This window comes from Rattus norvegicus, chromosome Y (assembly GCF_021556685.1).
Source record: "Rattus norvegicus strain SHRSP/BbbUtx chromosome Y, alternate assembly SHRSP_T2T, whole genome shotgun sequence".
Classification (NCBI taxonomy): Eukaryota; Metazoa; Chordata; class Mammalia; order Rodentia; family Muridae; genus Rattus; species Rattus norvegicus.
In genome coordinates this window covers 53321960-53332041 of record NC_141555.1, presented here as the reverse complement: position 1 = coordinate 53332041, position 10082 = coordinate 53321960, and the positions used below count along the sequence as shown (strand labels likewise).

Sequence of the window (10082 nt, the reverse complement as noted above, 5' to 3'; positions counted from 1 at the left end):
ACAAATTGAAAGAACAAAACCATATGATCATTTCATTAGATGCTGAGAAAGCATTTGACAAAATTCAACACCACTTCATGATAAAAGTACTGGAAAGAATAGGAATTCAAGGCCCATACCTAAACATAGTAAAAGCCATAAAAAGCCAACCAGTTGCTAATATTAAACTAAATGGAGAGAAAATTGAAGCAATCCCACTAAAATCAGGGACTAGACAAGGCTGCCCCCTCTCTCCCTACTTATTCAATATAGTTCTTGAAGTTCTAGCCAGAGCAATCAGACAATAAAAGGAGGTCAACGGGATACAGATCAGAAAAGAAGAAGTCAAAATATCACTATTTGCAGATGATATGATAGTTTATTTAAGTGATCCCAATAGTTCCAGCAGAGAACTACTAAAGCTGATAAACAACTTCAGCAAATTGGCTGGGTATAAAATTAACTCTAATAAATCAGTAGCCTTCCTCTACACAAAAGAGAAACAAGGCGAGAAAGAAATTAGGGAAACGACACCCTTCATAATAGACCCAAATAATATAAAGTACCTCGGTGTGACTTTAACCAAGCAAGTAAAAGATCTGTACAATAAGAACTTCAAGACACTGAAGAAAGAAATTGAAGAAAACCTCAGAAGATGGAAAAATCTCCAATGCTCATGGATTGCAGGATTAATATGGTAAAAATGGCCATTTTGCCAAAAGCGATCTACAGATTCAATGCAATCCCGATCAAAATACCAATCCAATTCTTCAAAGAGTTAGACAGAACAATTTGCAAATTCATCTGGAATAACAAAAAACACAGCATAGCTAAAACTATCCTCAACAATAAAAGGAGTTCAGGGGGAATCACTATCCCTGAAGTCAAGCAGTATTACAGAGCAATAGTGATTAAAAACTGCATGGTATTGGTACAGAGACAGAAAGATAGACCAATGGAATAAAATTGAAGACCCAGAAATGAACCCACAAACCTATGGTCACTTGATTTTTTACAAAGGAGCCAAAACCATCCAATGGAAAAAAGATCGCATTTTCAGCAAATGTTGCTGGTTCAACTGGAGGTCAACATGTAGAAGAATGCAGATTGATCCATGTTTATCACCCTGTAGAAAGCTTAAGTCCAAGTGGATCAACGACCTCCACATTAAACCTGATACGCTCAAACTAATAGAAGAAAAACTAGGGAAGCATCTGGAACACATGGGCACTGGAAAAAATTTCCTGAACAAAACACCAATGGCTTATGCTATAAGATCAAGAATGGACAAATGGGATCTCATAAAACGGCAAAGCTTCTGTAAGGCAAAGGACACTGTGGTTAGGACAAATCGGCAACCAACAGATTGGGAAAAGATCTTTACCAATCCTACAACAGATAGAGGCCTTATATCCAAAATATACAAAGAACTCAAGAAGTTAGACCGCAGGGAGACAAATAACCCTATTAAAAAATGTGGTCAGAGCTAAACAAAGAATTCACAGCTGAGGAATGCCGAATGGCTGAGAAACACCTAAAGAAATGTTCAACATCTTTAGTCATAAGGGAAATGCAAATCAAAACAACCCTGAGATTTCACTTCACATCAGTGAGAATAGCTAAGATCAAAAACTCAGGTGACAGCAGATGCTGGCGAGGATGCGGAGAAAGAGAAACACTCCTCCATTGTTGGTGGGATTGCAGACTGGTACAACCATTCTGGAAATCAATCTGGAGGTTCCTCAGAAAATTGGACATTGAACTGCCTGAGGATCCAGCTATACCTCTCTTGGGCATATACCCAAAAGATGCCCCAACATATAAAAAAGACACGTGCTCTACTATGTTCATCGCAGCCTTATTTATAATAGCCAGAAGCTGGAAAGAACCCAGATGCCCTTCAACAGAGGAATGGATACAGAAAATGTGGTACATCTACACAATGGAATATTACTCAGCTATCAAAAACAACGGCTTTATGAAATTCGTAGGCAAATGGTTGGAACTGGAAAATATCATCCTGAGTGAGCTAACCCAATCACAGAAAGACATACATGGTATGCACTCACTGATAAGTGGCTAATATCCCAAATGCTTGAATTACCCTAGATGCCTAGAACAAATGAAACTCAAGACAGATGATCAAAATGTGAATGCTTCACTACTTCTCTAAAAGGGGAACAAGAATACCCTTGGCAGGGAAGAGAGAGGCAAAGATTAAAACAGAGACTGAAGGAACTCCCATTCAGAGCCTGCCCCACATGTGTCCCATACATATACAGACACCCAATTAGACAAGATGGATGAAGCAAAGAAGTGCAGACCGACAGGAGCCTGATGTACATCGCTCCTGAGAGACACAGCCAGAATACAGCAAATACAGGTGAATGCCTGCAGCAAACCACTGATCTGAGAATAGGACCCCCGTAGAAGGAATCAGAGAAAGAACTGGAAGAGCTTGAAGGGGCTCGAGACCCCATATGTACAACAATGCCAAGCAACCAGAGCTTCCAGGGACTAAGCCACTACCTAAAGACTATACATGCACTGACCCTGGACTCTGACCTCTTAGGTAGCAATGAATATCCTAGTAAGAGCACCAGTGGAAGGGAAAGCCCTGGGTCCTCCTAAGACTGAACCCCCTGTGAACTAGACTGTTTGGGGGAGTGTGGCAATGGGGGGAGGGTTGGTAGGGGAATACCCATAAGGAAGGGGAGGGGGGAGGGGGATGTTTGCCCGGAAACCAAAGAATTATTATTAAGTATTAAATAAATAAAAAAAATTGAAAAAAATGGGTCACAATGTATAAAGACCTTTCCATGCTGCTATGCAAATGGAATATTTTGATAATGTGACAGGTTTATAACTATTTCATCTTAGCTTCTCAGTAGTCTGTACTTTATGCCTCTGAACAATAAATATGTTGCCCTATTATACACACAGAAAAAAAGAAAAGGAAGTTTCTTTAAAAATATTTCAAATTATAAAAGTATTCATTTTTTGTGTTAGCTGTGGGAAGGTTGTTTATTTGTTTTTGTTAATTTGTTTGTTTTAATTGAAAATTGAGAAATATTTACAATACATCAAAATAAGTGTGAAATCCATCACAGTAGAATCCTCTGCATTCTAGTAATTTTCCTACAAGAGCAAAGTCCACTGAGAGGTCAACTATGTACAACAAACATACTGCTTAATAATTGTCAGAGCTTTAAGTCTGTCTCATGTTCTCTACACTTAGATTTTTATAACTTTTGCATGAATGGGTGCAGATCTAATGTAATAGATCTAATAAGCTAGTATACGTGATTATGTCTCCTGCCCCCATGAGAAAGTACGTATTGTTTTGCTCTTTTGTTGTTGATGTTTGGGGAGCTATCTTTTTCATTATCCCCAATAGAAAATTAATCTAGTGATGAATTATTGAATAGAAACGAAAATTATGTATGATGATGAGAAGTTCCCCAAAACAGAGTGTACACAAAGTTAAATCTGAAATGTGTGTTGGTAGACATGCACACATGCTCTTGACTCATGTAGCTGACAAGCATTCAACTCCAGATCAACTTAAGTGATTTGGGAAATTAACTTATTTCACATAGAAACAATCCAATGGGGAATATATTTTTTCTCAGTCGCTTCTTTAAGTGATCTAATGGTGAAATGGAATGTAAACAAATACTGTTACCCTGCATTTTTGTTTATACTAACATTTTAATTCATGTACAATCTCAATGTGCTCTTTCTCTATTTTGTTTCTCTGTGTCTGTGTTTTGCATGAATATGTAGGCACACATGTGTATGTGGCATACATGTGAGTGCATGTGCATGTGTATGTGTGTGTGTGTGTGTGTGTCTTATATGGTATTTGTAAACATAGGTAACATGTGTATATATAATTTGGATATACTGAAACTCACGTTTGATTTGTGGATCAACCATGTGACTGATCTACTCACAAATCTCTGAAATCCCATTATATCAAGTGAATAGAGAGAGAAGCTATTAGGCAGGTGGTATCTCCTATTCTACCTTTGTAAGGAGAAAGTATTTTTTGGCAAGAAAAGCCAAACTTCAGCAAAGACATACACACCCCAAAAAAACAGGTAAGGTTATGTCATTTGAAGAGAAAAGATATCAACTGGGAGAAAAATGAGTTTGACACATCTTCAATGCTTGAGAGACATGAGATTGAACTTCAGAAGATATAATGGGATGGGACCGACAGAATCTCTAAGGAGCCAAAATAAGCTAAACACTGGAAATTCTCATTACATGAGAGCTCACGGATTGGTAAGTATGGTAAAAATAATGATAAGAACTTTGCAGACCATATTCAATATCCATATAAGGCTACAATTTGAACAAGGTGAAATGTAGTCACCACTACAGTGCTAACAACTACTTTATCAGTTACAGTGTGAAATACAGAATTTAACTGTAGACAGAAGAGAAGGATGATATCTGAAAACAGACAAGGCTGTGCTGGAACTGAACAGTTTTCCATGTAAGTAACCAAGCAAGAATACAGCAGCTGCCTGATGCAAAAGTGAGCAAAGAGGAATGAACTGCATAGATACTATGTGTACAGAAATACAGGCAATTTGGTAGAATTTTAAGATGTTGAGATGAAAGAATAGGAAGAAATTTCTATCAAGCAAGGCACCATGTCTTGCTCTTACAATACCCACATTTAAGAGACCGAGGGAGAGGAATTAGGAATTTCAGGTTAGCCTGGAATACATATCAAGACACCACCTCTTTTTTCTCTTTTTTTAAATTTAAATCAATAGTCTGATTGATAGAATATCATCAACAATATTAAGAAAACAGAAATTTAAAGCCTACGCAATCATACTCTCTCTAAGAAAACATGTTCTATAAAGAGACTGGAGGGGTTGGGGATTTAGCTCAGTGGTAGAGCGCTTGCCTAGGAAGCACAAGGCCCTGGGTTCGGTCCCCAGCTCCGAAAAAAAAAGAACCAAAAAAAAAAGAGACTGGAACTATTAAGTTACAGATAACAGCTGTCATATTGAACGATGCATCATGAAGAATTATGGTGTTGTTTGGTTGATCCTTCTTCTCTTTCATGGCTCATTTTACACTTCTTAAGATTTGTTTCTGTCCACATCATTATTGTGCAGACATCTAGATGTTCACTGCCTTTAAATTTATGTATGTAAACCAGTAATTATTTATTTATCCAATGATTATTTGATTTTAATTCATCTTCAAAAATGATGAGTCTTGAGGAAATGATAACTTTATTGTGTGGGTTTGAATATTCATAATGGCAAACAGAGAAAAATCTGGACCCAACACACACACACACACACACACACACACACACACACACACACACACACACACACAGGGTGGTTGGAGAGACTATACCTGTGGCATCAGGAAAGCATAGAGATGAGTGGGTGGATCAGTTTTTCTGTATAACATTGATAACTAGTTAATGATAAGAATGTGTAAAAATCGAGATACACTCAAGGTTTTCTTGTCCTTCGTTTGAATGATAGCTTATACAGCCTGTGAAACTGAACTTAAACCGAAGGTAAATCTTCCGCCTGAGCATCATTAGTCCAGAACTACATGTTTCCAAATTCTTTTGTAAATATTTGGACACTTGGCTCAATGCTTAGCACACTTTGAAAAATCCCCTGGTGTTAAGAAAGTATAAGATATGAAATTATGTGAGAAAAAAATCTTTTCTAAGCTTTGATTTTTGTAACTGCAGACTGACTTTGACTCTGAAGTAACTGAGGCTTTAAAATACTAAAAAATTAATATCTCTCATCTACAATAATCCTAAAAATTGCTTACTGATCTGTGTTTCTGGAGATGAGTGTCAATTATGTCAATTGCTCTTTGTGGCAGGAGAAGGGCTTGACTGTCAAATGCTTTGCAAATGCCAAGTTCTCTGAGGTCCCTGGAGAATGCTTCCTTCTGTTCACCCACATTCTTCTCTCATTGCCTTAGCTATCTTCACCAGTCCATCTCTACACACCCCCATGTACTTCTTTCTGGTGAACTTATGTATCCTGGAAATTGGTTACATGGGCTTTGTCACACCTAAGGTGTGGAGAGCCTTGTACTTACGGCTCTCTCAGGAGGGATGTACCACACAGATGTTTTTCTTCACACTTTTTGGTATAACTGAGTGATGCATATTGGCACCCATGCCTTTGCCCAGCGTATGGCCCAGCTTCACTATGCAACCCATAGAGTCGTGGTCTGTGTGTCCATTTGGCAATTATTTCATGGAGAATGGGATGCCCTGTAGGTTTGGGACAAAACTACTTGAGGCCCAAATCTAATCACCCATCAGGAGTTGATAATCTCTTGGCCTATACAGCAGTGACATTCATGCTGAACACCATCATCTAAAGCCTAAATAAACAAGAAGTCAAGGCTGCATTGAGAAAAACTCTGGGTCTGAAGAAAGTTGTGATAACAAATAGGTAATTGAGGATCACAAAGTGCTTTTTCAAAAAGGTGCATAGTCTGTGAAAGAAAGAAAACAAAACCACTGTGCTCTTTCTGGCTGTCTTGAAACAAACTTTTAGAAACATAACTTTGTTTTAGAGTGTTCTCTACATTCACCACCATTCTTAATTGCAAACAGTGGTAAAATACGATTACTATTAAATAAGTTTAGTAGATTAGTCCAGTACTTAAATATATTGATCTGGGCAGAGTTTAAACCACATGCTAATGTCTCAGGGTCCTTGAAAGTTCTCTGTATCCTTTCTTAGCTATTTGGAGATCTTACAAGAAATACTTCCAAGTGATCTCAGCTCATTTTGCTACAATTCCATTTTCCTAAGTACATGTAAATTCATTTCACTGGACTGGAATTCCTAAGTAGTTCTCAGGGGAGTGAATTGTTAGACTCTGCTTTGTGTACCATTTGGTCAGTCCACATGTCAGATTTGGGCACCCAGCGCCTATGATTTTGGAACAGGAGTAATCATTCTTCCCTTTTATGATTTCTAACAGGGTGTTGGAAAAGAATTTCAGCCAGGTGATTCTCAAAATCAACATCATAGTTTCAGATAAACACAAACACACACACACACACACACACACACACACACATCTGCATGCATGCACACATTATAAAGGAAAATAAGTGAGTTTACAAGTGACAGAAGACTAATATAAAAGGTCAGCTAGTGTTAGAAAATTAGATACTGGTTGTTATTCCCCAATAAAATAAAATTAGAATCTTGGGTCTTTATGTGTATAATGAAAGAAAAATAGAATTCCATTTTGGTGTGCAGACAATATGGAAGATTTTAAAATATAAATTACAGTGATACTAAAACTAGAGTATTGTTTGAGTCATGAGTCACCCAAACATTAAGACAATGATTATATTTTCCTCAGAAGTCTTGTTTTGAGTCTACTTAGAGGTAGGAAGGACCATTAAGGCCAAAGTTTTGGAAAAAAAAAATGACCGAGAAACTGAAAACAAAGCCTAAAATTTTGAAGAGACACACAGTCTTTTCATAGTATTTAAGTAATTCTTCTAAAACTTCTATTACTTTAAAAGGAAATCCAATAAAAAATACATTAAAATATTTTTTAACTATCAAAGGAAAATAATTTAAAATAATTTCATTGCTCCCTAATGGGGCGATATTAAGATGCCAGGTGTCCACCTAGTGCTGAACTGAGACAAAAAAAGCAGGAAACAATTTTTGGTATCTGCATCAAGTACATACAATCTCAACCTAAAAAAGAAAAAAAACGCTAGGCAAATCCAAAATCAGAGACATTCTACCAAAGTAATTATTTCTCTTCAAAGGTCTGGTCATAGAAGATAAAAATAGTATTGAATTATCACAGAATAGAATAACGTACAGTATGTAACAATTGAATGTCAATGGATTTCTTGATTGGATATGGGCATAGAATATAGAAAGTGTACAGTAGTACAAACATTGCTTTTATGATTTGGTCAACCTACTGTGGTACTTGTAATATGTTTTTTTTCAATTATCTAATTTTTGAGAATTAGTTATTAGATGGATTATGTAATATAAAATTCAGGAGTGGGGTACGATACAAAAGAGTATTGTTTCCTATCAATTAAATCTGATTTTTTTCTGTATATTTTGACTTCTGCTTTTTTGTATTTATTCATTTTATTAATTTCTTTATGTCTCAAATGCTGCCCTCCTTCCTATTTTCCCCCTCAGAGTACCTTACCTCAACCCCCATCCCTTTCACATTTCTTCTTTTAAAAATACAAAACAACAGTAACTAAGGCATGTTTACTCCCTGAATAGCCATTCATTTGAACATGTATTAGAAAGTCTACAACATTGATAGTGCAGATATCAGAAATAGTTCCTAAAATGATCTTCAAAAATTACATATTCTCCAGTTATCAGCTATCAGCTATCAGGTATCAGCTTGACAAAACTGGAAGAATTCCAGAACATGAATATCCTTGTTCATATATACATAGAGAAAAATGATCAGACAGCAAGAAAAACAGATAGCAGCATTCCTGGATTCAACAGAAGAGGACCTCAGTTCCTGTAATATATTCTGCATGAGTTTAGAGAGTCTATGAGCTAATACCTGAAAATAAACACCTAAAATATCCAACAAAAACTAACCACAAACTGTAAACTTTATAAAAGTTAAACAAATATGTGGAAAGTATAATTTTTCAGCTATGTATGAGTATACTAAGGTATATTATATGTATATTAATAAAATTTAAATTTTATTACTGCAAATTTTTATTACAATTTTTTTAAATAAATAGATTTAAAGTGACTCAGGTGATTGCTAACTTTTTCTGGCTTTGATTATTATGGATCAATACAATGTTTATTTGACTGTGATTATCACTTTGAATATTCACGTAAATCAAATGATTTCAACAAGGAACAGCTTAGTACTTTTTGTTGTACTTATGTAAGTGTATTACCTGCTTGTCTACATGTGAGACATATGCATGCCTTCTGCCCAGGAGGTTGAATAGCATGTGAGATTCCGTGATGCTGAAATTACAGCCACCTGTAAGCTGTAACATGGGAGCTGGGGATTGGCCCTGGGTCCTCTGCAAGTACAGATAGTGCTATTAATCACCGAATCATTTCTTCATATTCAGCAAACGCCATTTTTTTTGTAAATATAGTGCCTAAGCTGCCTGTCTTCTGCATAGACCACTGTTGTCTCAAATGTGATAATTTAATATTAAATTCACAGAATTGCTTCTTACCTTCATATATATATATATATATATATATATATATATATATATATATATATTCTCACACAGACAACACATTCACACACACACACACACACAACTGCATCCTTCCTTCAAGTAGACCTAGTTATTTATATAGTTATTTGTTTATTTATGCACTTTACATACTGCACTCTGGCCCCCTCTAGTTCACACTTCTCACAATCTTTCTCCCAGCCCTTTCTCCTCTAAGGAGTTTCAGACCCCACAGGGTTATTCTTTCATGATGCATGTCCAGTCTCTGTGATGCTAGTCACATCCTCTGCCACTGAGTCCAGACACATCAGTCTAGATGGATAGGGGTGGGGAGGTTGAGGTCATATACAGAAACAGGCCTAGAGCTGGGGTAAGAATGTTGCCCATGAATCAATGGGTTTTTCCTTACTTGAGACTCACAGCCTCAGTGATATCCACCTGAAGAGCCCTCCTCCTGTAGCCAGAGAGCAACCAAAATGGAGTGATAGAGACACTAACTTTTGACCCAAAATGTATTCTGACCACAGGAAATGCAGGGTCCGTGCATAGAGCAGAGTGTGAGGAATGGTCATCCAATGGTTAGTACAGATTGAGAAGTCCCCCATGGATCAGCACCGATCCTTGACACTATTAATGACACTCTGCTATGCTTGCAGACAGGAGTCTAGTCTCAGAGACTCCACAAATCTGCTCACTCAGACAGATGCAAAAACCCATTAGTCAAACCACAGTTGGAGCTTGGGGATAATGATGGAAGAATAGAATGAAAAGGATTATGGCCTCTAAGGACATAGGCACTCCACAGTCTTTGTCTTCATGCGGATACCTAACAACTAGAATTGGAATTTCC

General features: G+C 36.9%; 1 pseudogene; it reads left to right on the top strand.

Annotated features, from left to right (window-relative positions):
• The first annotated feature begins 5826 nt into the window (after nucleotides 1-5826).
• LOC147998031 (olfactory receptor 5B2-like) lies at nucleotides 5827-6450 on the top strand (annotated as a pseudogene).
• Nucleotides 6451-10082: the final 3632 nt, after the last annotated feature.